Below are 16,478 nucleotides of genomic sequence, written 5' to 3' on the forward strand. Positions count from 1 at the left end.
ATAGATGGCAATTATGCTAGTGAATCTTTCAACGTAAAAGAAACATATGTCACCCTGGAGATTTGGTGCATAAACTGTCAGCACATTAGCAGTATGTATGCTTCTGGTTTATCTCCCTCTGTAACAAATCCTGCCCTTTGTTAATTGGGTTGGAAACAGATGCGGGTTATCTGAAGCCAGATCGGCCAGGATGTTGTAGATGGATAGACCCATTATAGGAATCCCTTCTTTCAATTGCCCACAACACCCCTTGACTTGCTTTTTACCTATTCTACCCTTTCTCTTGTAACTTAGTATTGCCTTGTAAATGTTGTTCGTATTAATATCAGTCACGTGTTTGGCCTGTATCAGATGATGATGGTCTGATTAGTATTGTGCATTAACAGGTAGAATCAAGTGTACTTCAGGTTACATACTTTGAAAAGAAACTGTGTCATCTAAGCTTTTGTTCAAAAGGGAAAACTCACTGTTGAGCAAGATCTTAGAAGGATAGAGTTTTTAGTCTACACCATGGATTGAAGACAGGATTCCCAATTAATTTTTCACCCTATCGAGTTTCTTTAAGAACTGGATATTCTTGTTAGATGTATTTGTAGGACAGAAATTTGTAAGGAACCTTTAAAAAACTGTCTATTAAATAAGTATAAGAAAATCTTTCAATAAGTTCTAGAAGAGACAAAAATTAAAGAAATCATCACATTCTTAATGAACTGAAGTTCAAATCTTCTAGATGAATGTATCTTTGTATATTAAGCGCTCTCTTAACAAGCTTATGTTCATGAGCTTAATGTGACTTCATATGTGACTCTACTTAAGGTGTTGTTAGTAGTACCAAACTATAGAGGAATAAGTCATTGATGACCAATAATAATTTCCTCTCACCCAGTAATTATGGCTTACTCCTAATTAAATTATCAGGACTTTTTTATTCAGCATGATAGTACTAAAACAGTGGCCACTATTGAGTCATACTTCCACAGAACAGATGGTGATTCAGGTATCTTGAGAGTAGCAAAATGCCTAAGATTAGGGCAACCCAGTAGACTTCAAATCTCAGTGACAGGAAGAATATTCAGATCATTGGAATCACGAATTTTTCCCCTGAAAACGAAAGACTCAGCTATTAAGTTAGAATAACAGCAGGTTATTTTTTTCATATGTTTGTCATTGTAAATATACTAGACACCAAATCCTGAGATGATCTTTTTAAAAATCTTTCTTGCCTTATTTTTAAATGGCTCTTTGCAATAGAAAGAGAAGCTTGCAGTAATGAACTTCCGTTAATTAGACATGTATACCATTTGAGCTTCGAAGACGAAAGCTAAAGAAGAGAGCTCCCTGGGGAGAATGGCTTTTCTGGATTGAGCTTCTGGTTGTTTTCTGTAGTTGTTCATTTGAAGGGACATTTAAAAATAACTAACTTTCAAAGTAGGAATGTACATGAAATAAGATGGGCCATGGGTGCTAATTGTTCAAGCTGAGTGATATTTGGAGATTCTTCTTAGTATTCTTTTTACTTTTGTATATGTATGAAAGTTTCCCTGATATCAGGTGGTGTTTTTTAGCTTACTTTCTAAAAGGACTTTCATAGATTTCTTCCAGTTTATATCTTGTGCATTTTATAGTTTCTGATTAAATACTTTGTTGTTCGTTGGACTTTTGTTTGTCTCCCCTTTTGTGTATAATCAGACTTTCGATTTGGAGTCAGTTCTGTGCAAATAGGAAGGGTCTTAAAATTCAGAGCCGCTGGCAAAAGGACAGGATTCGAAGTACCTACAAATGCATGCCTTTTATATAAAAATGTGTGCCTATAAATGCAGGTAATTAGGATGATTTTGAAGCAGGAAAACATCTGGAGAGAAATACAATAGTTTAATTAAATACAGGTAACAAGTGCTCTTGAGATGAAGTGTTTTCACCGGTCTGAGGAACTGCCAGTCTCTTTAATGACATAGGTACATGTGCTGCGGTTAATTTATGCTCCCATTGGTAGAATTCTCTATTGTGGACAACGCTGGCCACGCTAGAAAGAAGGAAGAACGAAGGTAGGATTTGGCATCAAATTAGAACAGTTAGAAGGTAACTGACTGGAGCATAGGATTCATCGGGATCCTGTTTACGCACCTTTACTATTAACTCCAGTAAATCCCAAATCCAGAGGTCTAATAGCCTGTCTTTTGAGTCCCAGTGACATGTTCCACTGTTTCCCACACATTTCTCCAACTGCAGTCAGTGTGTATAAATAAGTGATTTGTTCTTCTTGAAATTCACTCACTTTACAGTTTTGGCTTCTCCCAGTTGTCCTGAACTTACCCCAAATGTCTTCCTCCTGCTCTCCCGTGATTTCTTGTAAACCTCAGGCCCTCTGTATTCTGCCTCCCGTGTTCATGTGGAATCCTGCTCCGTGCATCCACTGCCTTAGCTCAGACCCTCCTCTCTCGCCCATGAGCTTCTCAAGGCTCCCAGCTCTAGTCATCCTGCCTCTTGTCACATCATGGCTCCCTTCTACTCAAATTCTCCCTCTTCAGGACTGCCCAAGTTCCCAGCTAAAATGCACATAAATCCTGTACGTGGTTCTTCCTTGCTTGAAAAGCATCTTTCAATACTCAACTGAAATGGTCATGCTTCGATAAACTCTTGACTAATTTGCATAGAGAACAAGAGAGAAGAGCTGGCATTTGAGTGATGGCCAAGTCGTAAAGTAGTGAGTATCTGTTACTGAGGATGTTGATGGTCCAAGTTCTCTATGAAAGCTCACCCTTAAGGTCCTGGGCCATAACATATAGATGTGGCAGGTGGTCTGGGAGGGAAACGTGGACTGACATTCTTTCCACAACCCATTCACGGAACCAAGCCCTATAGCACTGGGCCATGTCCTCTTGAAGTGGGGCTTTCTTGTAATTCACACAGATGCAAACACAGGAGCAAATGACAACCGTAGTGAAGTCATTGATAGCACGTCCTATCCATAGCTGAAGAAACTGAACCTTAGGGGGCGGTCACTAACCTGCCCTTAAGAGACAGTGAAGTGTTGAAAGTGGAATTAGAGCCAAGATCTTCATGAGTCCAAAATTCATGCTCCTTCTGCCCCTCAATTCTACTTGGTATTTAATTCTTTGTTTACATGTCCTCCGGCACCTCCACCCTTTGAGCTGTTCCAGGCCTTGTCTTGGTCACCTTGCATCCTCAGGCTTCGGCAGATTACTCACACCCGGTGCTTCCTAGGGATTAGTAATCACAGCCAAGGTTGAAGCAACCTAAGAAATATCTACCCAGACTGCAGGGTAGGTGCTTCTTAGGCTGATCAGACGGACTCCTCTGTAACCCTAAAGACCCATCCTAGGCTCCTTAGCACAAGCATGGCATTGCCCGAAACCAACCTCTCCATGGCCACAGCCTGTGTTCTCTAAAGCTGTAATTGATCAAGACCAAATCAGTGCGTTTGGCAAAGCCATCAAAACGAAGAATAAAGCAGAAGTTCTAAGGGCTGTAATTAATCACATTTTATAACATTGTCACGTGTCCCATCCATGACACTGCTCTTTGGTTATCTGCCCAAGTCACATACTTTGATGCTTGATCTTTCAAGTATGTGGTCTGGTTTGACCTCCTTGTCCACCACAGTCTAAGCTACTTATTCCATATACTTCACTCTGTGAATGATCAGAACTGCCCTATTAGTTGTTTTATAAAAACTTGCCTTTTGTTATTTTATAATAATTTTTCAGTTCAGTTTGAATTATTATGTGCAGGTTCCCAAGCACAGTCATTTATGAATGTTTTCTTTTTTAAACAAAAAAGTTATTTGCATGCAAATTATGAAATTTTCTTACAAAAGAAGGCTTAAGGCATTGTTTGTAGAGGTGGGAAAACCCCCTCATTATTTCAAGTAGCTGGTTGAGACTTTATTTTTTTATTCAGCAAATGATAGGATCATTATTTTAAAGAAAATATACCTCCTTTTCAATGTCCATGTTCTTTTTGAATCATGTTTAAACCCTTCAAAGAGGCAGACTCCCTTTGTTTCTCCCATTGTTTGGCTCAACCTTTGCTTTGCCAAATTGCTATTTCAAAATGATTGGACTTTTTCGCCCTTTGTAATCTTCCTTAAATCTATGCTAAAAGGATTCTGTTTTGCTCTTACTATTGGCACTGAGGTTATTTATCAAAGTGCTTCATTTTGCAGCTACCTCAAGGCTAAAAATACTGCAGCTCTCAATTCAGAGATGGCTCTTTCACAGAAAGCTGTAATGACCAATTTATGAGAAAGGCAGTAGGAAGGAAAGGGGAAAGGAAGGCATAATTATTTCCTACCCTGTTTTTTTTCTTTTAGCATTCAAAATTAATAAAAACAGGAATTATTCTAAACCAGATGTTGGAAGGATCTCTGGCAGAACAAATCCATAGTGAATGGGACAGAATTCAAATATTGGCAGGAGATCAAGAAACTCGTGCTAATGAACAAATGCTCATAATTTCTTATTGCAATTTGACTGTGGCCTCTTGATAAAATTTTCTACTCTGGGAAAAAAAACAGCGATTTCAAAGACAGTGTTTCCATTCTCTGTTCCTAATAAACTTATTGATTTCGGGATTTAATGAATTCAAGTAGTCTAGGTTTAAAATAGAGCGTTTACAGCACTAGCCAGCCCAACAAAATTCAACATTCATCACTACTGAGAATTTTAAGTATCCTTATTGTCAGTCCAGGAAGGGTGTCAACAAGGAAAGAAAGTGTAAAAATAGAGAGTTGTTAATTCATTCTACTTTTATTCTTTGTTTTTCATAAATTGCTATAAATGTATGTAGATTTTATATTTTACAGCTGATTTAAGTATTTGGAAACAAGAACATTTATTTATATCATAAATTACCAAAAACGTGCTTCATCTTTGGTTTTACAGTAGTCTCAATGCTCCTTTTCATATTTTCCCAAGTATTGTTTCCTAAATTACTAGTATGACCAACGTTTGCTTGCCTACTACTATATGCATATCTCTGTCCCCCTCTTAGCAAGAGTTAATGCTTCCAAAAATTGAACCATGCATTTTATTTTATTTATCTTTTTAAATTAAGGTGTAATTGACATATAAACTCTATTAGTTTCAAATACAACATAATGATTCAATATTTGTGTACATTGTGAAATGATCGCCGCCAGTCCAGTTAACATCTATCAGTATACGTAGTCACAAATTTATTTATTTTTTTGTTATGAGGACTTTGAAGATCTACTCTCTCTTAGCAACTTTGGAATGTGTAATACAGTACTTTTAACTGTAGTCACCATGCTGTACATTACATGCCCATGACTTATTTTATAGCTGGAAGTTTATACACTTTGGCCCCCTTCACGCATTTCGTCTATCTTCCCCGTCTGGCAACCACCAGTCTGTTCTCTGTTCTATGAGCTTGGTTTTTGTTTGTTTGTTTTTAGGTTTCACATACAAGTGAGATCATACGGTATTTGTCTTTCTCTGTCTGATTTATTTTACTTAGCATAATGCCCTCAAAGTCTAACAGTGTTATTACAGATGGCAAGATTTTATTTTTTTATGGCTGAGTAGTATTCCTCTGTGTGTGTCTTACGTCTTCTTTATCCATTCATCCGTCAAGGGATACTTAGTTGTTTTTGTACCGTGGCTGCTGTTAATGTTGCTGGCAGTGGACATCAGGGTCCAGGTATCTTTTCATTAAACTCGAGCAAATGTCTTTGTGAGCTTTCCTTTGAATCACTACTGTGGCACCTCAGTCGTTTTGTCTATTTTCCTGCCATTCTCTTATTTGTGTGTGTGTAGGGGGGCATTTCCACCAAGCGGGTGAGGCCTGAGGCAGTGCCTCCTACGCCAGCTCTGCTGATTTCTATGATGATTCACTGCGGTTCTAGGGTTTTTTATTAACGCGCCAGCTTTTACGTGTGGCCGTGTAATTTGAACCAAAATCCAAAAAGGAATCCTAACTTAAAATGATTGGGGAGTGAAGTCAGACCACAGTGGTGGCTGCTAGACTACTTCCTGGCATAGAACCTGACAGCAGATGTGTCCTGATTTTATATGTGTGGAGGCTTGGGAACAACCAATGATTTCAGACTGGAACAAAGGCTGGTTATTTTGTTTTTCGCAAGCAGCTGCCTGCAAGGGTCATCTTTAAACAGAGGAGAATAAATATCAGAGTGATGTTTGCCACCCTGAGTATAGAGAGACATTCAAATTGAGATGAATTTGGAAATATATTTCCACAAAGACTAACCGGGAACGAGAGGAATATGTTCCCATGTGAGACAGTTCGGAAGGAAACACCAATTTGCATCTTGCTGTTCAACTCAAATAAACACAGCAATGCATTCCCCAAGCAAGCCCCATTACTCTCTGTCAGCTGTTCTGCTCTCATATATACTATGGGCTGCTTTGGACAGTAAGTCGTAGACTCTGGGGTATAGTATCTCATCAAAAATAGGTGATCAGTCTATTAACCCGTTCCAAATGATGAGGCATGTGTCCAAAAGAGAGTTGACTAGGTATAAATCAAAACACTGTTCAGAAAGAGTCTTTTGGACTTGGAGTGAGGAACAGGTCAGAGCACCAAAACCAGGTTGTTACTTTATCTCTACTACTATTGACAGATCCATTGACCTAAGACAGTGAATTTAAAATAGCTTATTTAGAATGTTTAATTTTTGATAAATATTCATTTACATGCGCTCATGAAAGCATGGGTTAAATCTTATTTATTTCTTTGAAACAGCAAATAATGACTTGTATTTTGTCTCGTGGATGACTCTGTATCTTTATGTTTGGTGTGGGTGGCGTTTAGGTGAGTCTGTCCAGCCCTCGAGAGCAGATAGAGGGACTATGTGTTCAGCTCTCTCTTTACCATTGAACTTGATAAAGCTGCTCCCAAGGCCAGTAGAGACCAGAGACATTGTCCTCGTACGAGAGAAAGAAGGGGCAGCTGCAGGTCTCATGCCTCTCGGAAGCCAGAGGCCGAGCCGGCCGGGCCTTGGCAGACCGCTCCGTTCCCCTCTTGCAGAGGCTGGAAGAGTGAAGCGAAGCTCTGAGGCCACAGCTTCTGAAGCTTCCCCGCGCTATGAAGGAACTTCCTGGGCTTGAGCTGCGGGTGCAGAAGGGAACGTATCATATTAACATGTTGTATTTATTAGCATTTCATACTGTTTTTAGTTAGGAAGCTCTAGAAACAAACCAAATTTCACATTCCAGGTTTTGGATACGGGGTGTAGGAGGGTTGAGAGAGAGATTGCTGTTTAAAATTCTAAATTGGGTACTCTTTTGCAAAAACCTATCTTCATTTTGTTGATGATTACTGAGCCTTGAAAGAAATAAGATGGGTGTACTCTCAAATGAAAGTCAGTGTATTTGATATAAAGGAAAGTTGCCAAACACTCCTTTTTCAATGCGACATACACTGTAAGTAAAGTATTATATATGTTGATGGATTTGAAAGCACCTCTCCAGTTGTGTTCTAAATCCACATGATAAAAACTATATGCCGCAAAGAATGTTTAAGGCAAAACTGTGAATGAATTGTTGTATTTGATTATAAAATAAAATACAACAGCTCTGATTCACTGAAAAAGATACACAATTTTTGAGCAGTCACGGATGAAAAGATGAACAAGTTCTTGTGATTAAAAGTACAAATCAAAACATAATTTTTTTGAATTATCAAGTTGGTAATTTTTAAAAATTTGTCATACTCTCTCATGACAAGAGTAAGTGAAAGGAACTTTCACACGCTACTAATCAGCCTCTGGTACAACCTTTTTATGGGACTATTTGACTCTCCCTAATAAATTAAAATGTGGAGACTTTTGTAATTTAGAAAAGACCATATTCCTATGGATATACTGGCACACCTGTGGAGAGAGGCACTTCTGCTTCTCACCTGATGTCCTCAGTATTATGAACATATTTTTGATAAGCATTACTACCTTTGAAATAACAATAAAGACAAATGATGTGCCACAGACTCCACTTCCCCTTCTCAGCCTCCTGTTTAATTTGTATTTCCCTCAGTTTGGGGTTCCATGTCCCTAAAATTCTAGGGGAATTAAATGCAGCATTTGGGGAAGCTCAGGTGGAAATGGTCTAAGCCGCCAGCGTGAGTGTAATCAGCGAGCGTTAGGCCATCTGTTTCTCCCGGGACTGTACCCTCTCCTGTGGCCCCAGAGCCCTCGGTTTCCCCGCTATTCTGGGGAAAAGGCGACCCTTCCTAACACACCATTGCTGTCCTCCCCTCCTGTCTGTTAGGGGGCTTGATGTCAGCCAAAACGACTTCTAGAAGTTAGTTCTCAGCAATTTTTTTCATACTGAGAATGATTACTTGGAGCGGACCAACCACATTTAAGTGTTTTGAGGATAGTAACCTTCATATAAATAGCCCCTCACTTTTCTGCTAAGAATCAGACTTGAACAGTTTCCAGATGCTGTTGGCAATGTCAGCTATTATGAGGAAAATGGGGGGGAGCTGTTTCAAGAAAAGTAGGAATGGGCGGAGGCTACGGGAAGTTTCTTTTTAGATACGTCGGCCCCGCCGGAATGTATTTACAGCTCGCAGGCTAAGTCGGCTTCATTCCCTCCCCTTCCTTTGGGCAGAAATCCAGTTCCTCGACACTTGAGTGCTTTCTCTCCATCTTAAGGGCTCTGCCTTCTTATACCTGAGGTATAAGAAGAGGAATTAAGGCGTGACTGTCTGTGGGTGCACTAAAACAGTTATCCCCCCCCCCCCAAAAAAAAGGCCCTACCTGTTGATTAACATGGCATCGTACGTCAGCAAGACTTTGCTTCCTCGATCTCTGATGTGAAACGAGGAGGTGGGTCCCTCCCCTCATCCAGGATGGACCTGAGTCCCCCGGCTTCTGCCCACACCTCCTGCACGTGGAACAGGAAGGTGGACCCAGGCCTCAGTTTTCAGGTGAAGGATTATGGGTAGTTACGTGGCTTGATCCAAATCAGAGACTGTGACTGCACCATAAAAATGGTCGAGGCCCATGGGGTTCAACACGTCTTGGCAAGTGCCTTCAGAAATCAGAGCAGGTCTTCCAATACTTGAGTGTGAAAAAAGGTAATGCTTTTGGCTTTATGTCCTTGGAACCCACCAGTAGGGGAGCTACTGTGATGAGCGGATGAACTCCAGCCATACCTTGAGCCGTCTCTGCTGCCCTGCGTGATTTCTGCGCCTTGGTGCCGTCCGCCAATAGGCGGAGAAGAGTATCTGGCATTTGCTGACATCTTCGGTTTGGTTCCTGTAAGTCCTAAGATGTGAAAGGCCCCTCAGAGCTCAGCTATCATCTATGCAGTGCACACGGATGGGTTCTTTATCCCCCGAATGCCAGAGGAGCCATGAAATATATGTTTCCTGCTTCTGCACCCTAAGTCAGTGAAACCAGGTTTCACTTCAGCAGCCTTCACTCTGCCTTCACGAATTTCAAATGTAAGGCCTCTGTCATAAAGCATATGCTTGATCTGGAGAGACTTGATAGATTTTGAAAACTTGTCTTTTTACTAATTTATCTACTCTGAGGCTCCTGAAGAATTTTTTTGTTAAGATCAGCTTGTCAAATATGACCCCTAAAGTGAACTTGATAGGTTGAATTGTACAGATGACCCCAGCTGTCCCAGCTTCGCTCAGCTCAGCTGCTGAGCGTAGGAATGACAGCAGGCTCAGTCTGGCGTTAGACTTTGGAGTGCTGTCACCCTGGAGTTAGTAACACCTTACACCGGACAGGCATTGGTCATGCATTTTGCTGCCAGGGACAGCTCAGCTTCTGGCTTCTTAGAGAGGAAATGACATAACCTCTGTGTTTCCAAGGTGTTTGAAACCGAAGCCCTTCTACTTCCTTGCTGAGCTTAAGAGGTGACACTGGTGCCCAAAATTCCCATGGTCTTACCCGGATAAAACGTGCAGCCACTGAGGGTCAAGAAAGGCCGGTGGGTAGTGTTCCCTGTAGAGGAGTGTTGGAAGAGAGGAGCTGAGAGCTGAAACCAAGACGCGTTTCGTTTCCACTGAAACGTGTTCTGGTGTTTGAAGAGTGAACATCTCTGCACTAATGGAACTAAGTTAAACTCCTGGATGGTAGAGCTCTTTCATTCCTCTCCCTTCATCTACCAATCCCAGCCTTGAATGTAAGATTACTAAGAAGCCACACTCTACTCCAGTGCAGTTATGATAGCCAGAAATGGTTATCTTATCAGCAAAGGGCTAATATTCACTTACGGGCAGTGCACTAGTTTCCTAGGGCAGCTGTAACAAATGACTCCAAACCGGGTGGCCTAAAACAACAGTTTACTCTCTCGTTATTCTGGAGCTAGAAGTCCAAAATCAGGGAGTCCGCAGGGCCGTGCTCCCCCTGAAGGAGAACCTGCTCCACTTTGTCTTGTTTCTGGTGCTGCCTGCCATCCTTGGCATTGGCTTGTCGATAGTCGCTCCCATCTCTGCCCCCCCCTTCGGGTAGCATTCTCTCTCTGTCTCAGTAGGGTCCCCCCTACTCCATATCGGATTGAGGTCCTATCTTATTCTAGTCTGATCTCATCTTTACTTGATTACATCAGCAAAGATCCTGTTTCCAAATGAGGTCACATTCACAGGTACTGGGGATGAGGACTTCAACGTACCTTTTTGGGGGAACAGAATTCAACCCATAACAGGCAGTTTAATTTTTCCTTTCCCTTGACTTCTACGAATTTGAAAAATTGACCTCGTTTCTTTCTGAAACATTATCAAATTTAAGTCAAAGGACTGCTTGTCTTGAATTGATGATCTCTTTGTTTAAAAAAAGTAATTTCCATATTTAATTGGTACAAATTGTGAAAGTCTTTAAATGCTTTGCATTTGCTTGAGGCTGATTAATGAGTAAATTTGTAAACTGTGGCTGTTTTAATTTCCCAGGGTTAATTAATGTTTACTGCACTTGGAAGGTGAAAAGACATATATAAATGCACCGTAATGTGAATCATTTTTTAATTTGTTCTTGAGCTTAAAGTTTATTCAAATAAAGATTGCTTACATCACTAAAAAAAAGGCTGTTGGAGCACTATGGTAATTAGTGGAGAGGGCTCTAAACTTTGAGCTGAATTAATTACATAACATTGAAGGTGATAGTGTTTTAATACTATATATTTCAAGAAAGGTAGTTATATTTTTAATCTGATTATGTAAAAAGTAAAGAGTAGAAATCAGAGATCAAAATTGATAATTATATAGTGTATTATAATTTGAGATGAAGTCTAGGTTTGTTTTTACTTTTTTTTTCAGAGCAGGGTAGAAAAAAGGTTAACTGTGCTGAGATGAAAATAACATTTTTAAGCAACATTTTTAAAGAAAGGAAATTACTAGAAGTGCTTGTAAATTTTCAACTGGAAAAGCACCGGGGGCTTGCATGAGGTCTAGTGCTGAGACGGGGCAGTGATGACAAGGAAAGTCGGGGGGAAGGTCTCCCTAGGAAGCCGGAAGCCGAGCATCGTGGAGAGCACTTGCCTTGGGCAGTGGGATGGCAGTGGGAAAGCACTTGCTTTGGGCAGCCATCCTTGGTGAGGAAGTGGTCCTCTGGGGTACGTTTCCAGCACGTTCGATGGAACACACCTTCTGGCACCAGGATCCGTGGTTCACAAGACAGCTTGACGCAGAGCTGGCCTCGGTGATACCACCCGTTTCACTTCACCGCTGTCTGAAGAGAACATATATCCCAGGTTAAATTGGCAAAAAGGTTGAGTCTGCTTTATTTTTCATCTCCTACACAATTTTTTTCTTTGTAGAATAAAAGAATAAGTTTGCCTTTTTTTTTTTAATCACCTCATGGATGCTAACATTGAAATGATTTAAGGGGGAAAAGACCCATAACTCTTTATTTGGGTATGAAATACCCTGCTGCTTACAGTCTTAGCAATAACCAGCAGTCTCATGTTATTGTTAAGCACTGCTTTTAGACACTGTAAGAATTTTCATCAAAGACAGGGCACTTCACTGTGGGTGGAACTATTCATTCTCTAGCAGAATTCAATACACAATGAATCCCTTGAGGGGAATCTAATGTGGGCTTTTCCCCAAAAAAACCCCTGCGAAATTCTTCTGGAATCCGGGGAACTCCCGTTTCACCCTAGTCTTCCCTGTGGGCTGTTTGGTCATAGACGGGCTGTCCATGTCCATATTTTCAGTGGCTCCAGCATGTCTCCTGTGAAGTGTTGGAATCCTGTAAACTCGACAAGACTGAGTAAAACCTGTGCTTGTGCCCTGTATTAGCTCTTCTAATAGGCAAAGTGCAGGTCAAGACTAAGAACATTACCGGCCACCGGTTACCCCTTTACTTGTCCTAGCCACAGCCTCCCCTCGCACCCCACCCCCTCACGGTAACACCGTCCTTCCTTGTATCTCCTCCTTGGATGTCTTTCTGGCTTAATCACTCAGTATGCGTTTTACCCACTGTCTCCTCCCCCTTTCTTTCATGTTGACACATCACTTAAGTATCTTATAATCCCCAGATTTTTCCCTCCATCCCTTCTTTTTTCTTTATAATTTACCTGTTAATTAACTGCTGGCCGCTCAGCGCGTAGAATTCCCATAGTCCAGATTCTGCTAATTGCTTACTCCTGGCGCAGGCCAGAGTGTTCTGTGCTCTGTATCCCACAAACTTCAACTTCTGGTTTCCGTTTAAGCTGCTTTCTGTTCACTGCCTCTGTGTCCCAACAGCCGGCAGCATCCCAGCTCTGCCTTGGCACATGCACTTATGTCTACTGCAACAGCAGTCTCTTCCTTAGCAAATCTGCAATATCACTGTCCCCAGCCCCCAAATCCCAGCTTTGTGTTTTTCACTATGTTCAGACTGTTTACCTTGCACTTGCATTGGAATTATTTTTATGCCCATCTTTCCTCTGGGCCATGGGCTCTGAGTAAAAAGAAATGGCCTTAGTTATTGCCTGCGCTGGCCTGGAAGATGGTAGATGGTTGGATTCCCAAACAGTTGAATGAGTGAATAAATGAATGAATGAGCTCATTAATTAATGATAAGATGGTTTTCTTTTTCTTGGCCCCAGAGTATTTTCCTTAAAGTGAGTCCTTCCAGCCTCCCCCACTCCTGCACTGTTAATGCTTCCCTGAAGACAGACACTCTCCATCCATCTCCGAGCCCCAGGTGCCAAGCACTTTCCGTCACCAGGCTCGGCTTCCCCTGCATTGTTAAGTGAAAACATAAATCAGCTCATGCAGAAGAGAAGGGACCATTGCTCTTCTAGAATTGTGCGCTGCAGAGCAGGTTTTGTGTTAAAGAAAACACAAATAGGCCAGTGTGCAGGAGAGCATAGAGGGCTGTTTTTTTAATCTGTGTAAATAAACATTTCCAACGAGCTATCATGTGTACATATATGCTGTGATGTCTGCAGAAACAGAAGCTCGCCCTCCCTTGTAATACATATATATTTACATTTGTGTTATATTTGTGCTGATCTTACACCCTTTCCTGTTCCCCTTATAACTGACTCTGTATGGATGTTGACACTTTTGCTTTCTAACACGAGCTCACCAGCCTTGCTAACCAATACTTTATGTCCTTCTAAAGATAAAATCCGTCAATTAAGCATTTATCAGGTGAATCAGTTGAAATGCACTTTCTTCAGAGCATAGCAGAGAATGGTTGGTAGCTGTTGAGAGGGGCCATTTCCCATTCCTTTGGTTTCCTTTGGTGCCCCCCAGGATAGCAGTTACCCAGGTAAGATAGGCTCTCACAAGTTCAGGAAAGGACCAGCGCTTACACTGTGCAGGTTGGACAGGGCCCAGCCGTAGGGGCATCCCTCACACTCCCTCACACTCCCTTACACTCCCTTTCTCGGCAGGTGCAACTGAGGGTACAAGTTGAAGCTGAAATCCAGTCTGCACATGGCTTGACCAGCCATATGAGCTAGTAAGGGCCTGGCCTGTATTAGAAGTAAAGGTGATGCTTTCATCTCCTCCTGCTCTCTGAATTGGTGCAGAGCTGAGGTGGAAAAAGGGGACATTATGGATTGATGCCCAGACACCACAACACCAGCAGAGAAGGCTCCAGGAGAGGATGGGCTCAGATTGTATGGAGTTGCCCAAACGACTTTGCCTTTGTTAAAATATATGCAAAGGCAGTAAAACTGTTATTTGAGTATTTTTTCAAAAATCATCTTCATCATTTTACTTTTGTGCTCACTAAAGGCATCAGCAGTTTTTGTAAACATGAAATGTGATACTGACCCAGGTCTTATTTTTTTTCAAACCAGGGTTTATTTCATTTTTCCAATTTACTCTGTATCTGAGAACTTAGAAGTAAAAACAAACAAACAAAAAACTGTGCCAACTGTGCAAAACAACCAGAAAACTGAGAAATACATAGTGTACAGTGAAACAGGAGAAAAATTCCCCCTCGCGATTCCACCCGTGCCCTGGAACCTGCCATTCCCAGTCCCCGGGGCCTCTGCGTGCGTAGCAGCCTCACCACGCGTATTCTCGTTGACCACAGTCGTAAAACTTAGGCCATAAAGCAGTGGTGGGAAGAGATGAAGTAACCGGCTCTGTAAAGGGTAAAACTATTTTTTAAAATGTTTCTCCTGGTTCTCTCTGGTGGTGGGATTGCAAGTGAATTGTCATTTCTTTTGTTTTCTACTTTTTTTGGCACTGAATTTGTTACTCTTGTAATTAGTAGCAACTGTTAGGTTTTCCTATAAAAGAAGGATCGCAGTCAAGTCCCCGTTTATGCCGCAGGGGTAGGCCCTTGAAGACATGTTTGAAGGGAGAGTTCCACATGGTCATAATTAGCTTGAAACTCCTTGAGCTTAGCCATAAAAGGACGGCCAGTTTTTCCTCTAGCATGTGAAGAGACCACTGTCTCCAGGCTTGAAAACCACATGAAATAACTGACTTATATTTAGGGGAGAGGAGACATAAAAATCACTCATTTTTATTTTCGTTTGTACAGGATATGTACCTTGTATCTGCTTATGCCAGTGGTCATATATGCATGTTCACTATATATGCTGACAGTGGAAAAATCCAGATATATACAGGTTAAAGCTGGTGCTCCAGTTTTAGCTCTGCAGGACTGAACTTTTTAATATTAATACAATTCCAGACTTAAAGAAAAGTTCTGAAAATATTACAAAAAAGTCCTGGCTTTGAAACTAACTTGCAGACACATTGGCCCTTTACATCCTAAGTCTTCAGTATGTGTTTCCTCAAAAGGACATTGATTTATATGCGTGAATTACAGTCTCAGCGTGGCATAGGTTCAGAAATTCTTTCTATAGTAAATAAACATGGGTTTTGGTGTATACGTTAGAAGTGTTTTCCCCTTGGGACTGCTTAGGCTCCCGACGACCCAGGCTGAAGCAGGACTCCTGATGTAACCAGAAATAGGATCTGGACGTTGGCACAGACTCCACAAGTAAACAGGAAGAAGGAACCCTTTCATCTCTTTTCAGATGCTGGGGGACCTCCTGACTTTTATCTTGATTCCTGACCAGTGCCATTGGTAGGACTAAGTTGTTTGATCTACGATGTTTAAAAGTCTGGAGGAAACTTATCCGAAATGAAAAGGGACTTTTTCTATACCCTCGGTCTTAAGTCAGGCACATGGTGCTTCAGGAAAATGTCACTTGCCATGAGGGATATTCTCACAGCGATGCGTAGCCCTGCTTGTATCCCCTCTGGGGACACTTTGTTGTCATAAGTGGGCAAAGCATGCTCCATTTAAAATTTGTGTCCAAGAAGCTCTAAAAGAAAAATAAACTCAGATTCAGACATGGAGGCTGAATTTCAAGACTGTGAGAGGTTTTGAAGATTGATGGTGTGGCTAAAAATAAGAGGACTGACCCAGTTTTCTGGAGGTCAAAGTAAAAACTAGATTTGTGGAGCAGCATTGCTCTGGGATGAGATTATGTCTATAAATTTTTTCCCAAGTTGGAAAATGTGGCAGCATCATGCAGGGCTCCCTGTTGGCCATGAAGTTGTCCAGTTGCTGCACCCCCGATGCAAAGAGATGTTTAGGATGACTGAGTGTGCAGAATCGACCATTTAAGTAGCTCAAGATCTCAAGGAGTTTAAATTATCTTGAATTTGACTCCAAATTGGTGAAACCTAATAACAGTTTGTGTACCTATCATATTTTTGCCCATCTTCCAGAAGGGAAATTGAAAGGAGATAGGTGTTCAGAAGGGAACTGCTGTCGAGGATGGGCTGTCAAATGGAAGGGACAGGTAAGGCCTGGCTTAGATAAGGGAGCAGCACATGGTTGTAACAAGTGGGAAATCCCTGGCTCTCAGCTCTGCTCTGTGACTTTGGACTATGGTTTCCTCATAGGAATAACAAAATACCATTGCATTCATCACTTTCTAAATCCATCAATAACATATGCCAAACAGGATGACAGGTCATGATAGGAGTTTGTACATTTTTATTATATTAGTTACCAATCAGATTAAATAGCCAGGCTCTCCATAAAATGGACTTTT

General features: G+C 41.3%; 1 protein-coding gene across 8 annotated transcripts in view; it reads left to right on the forward strand.

Annotated features, from left to right (window-relative positions):
• Nucleotides 1–16,478, forward strand: part of APP (amyloid beta precursor protein) — a 192,032-nt gene that overhangs the window by 144,077 nt on the left and 31,477 nt on the right. The window lies entirely within an intron of this gene.

The sequence above is a fragment of the Miniopterus schreibersii genome, assembly GCF_964146895.1.
Source record: "Miniopterus schreibersii genome assembly, chromosome: 5".
Taxonomy (NCBI): Eukaryota; Metazoa; Chordata; class Mammalia; order Chiroptera; family Miniopteridae; genus Miniopterus; species Miniopterus schreibersii.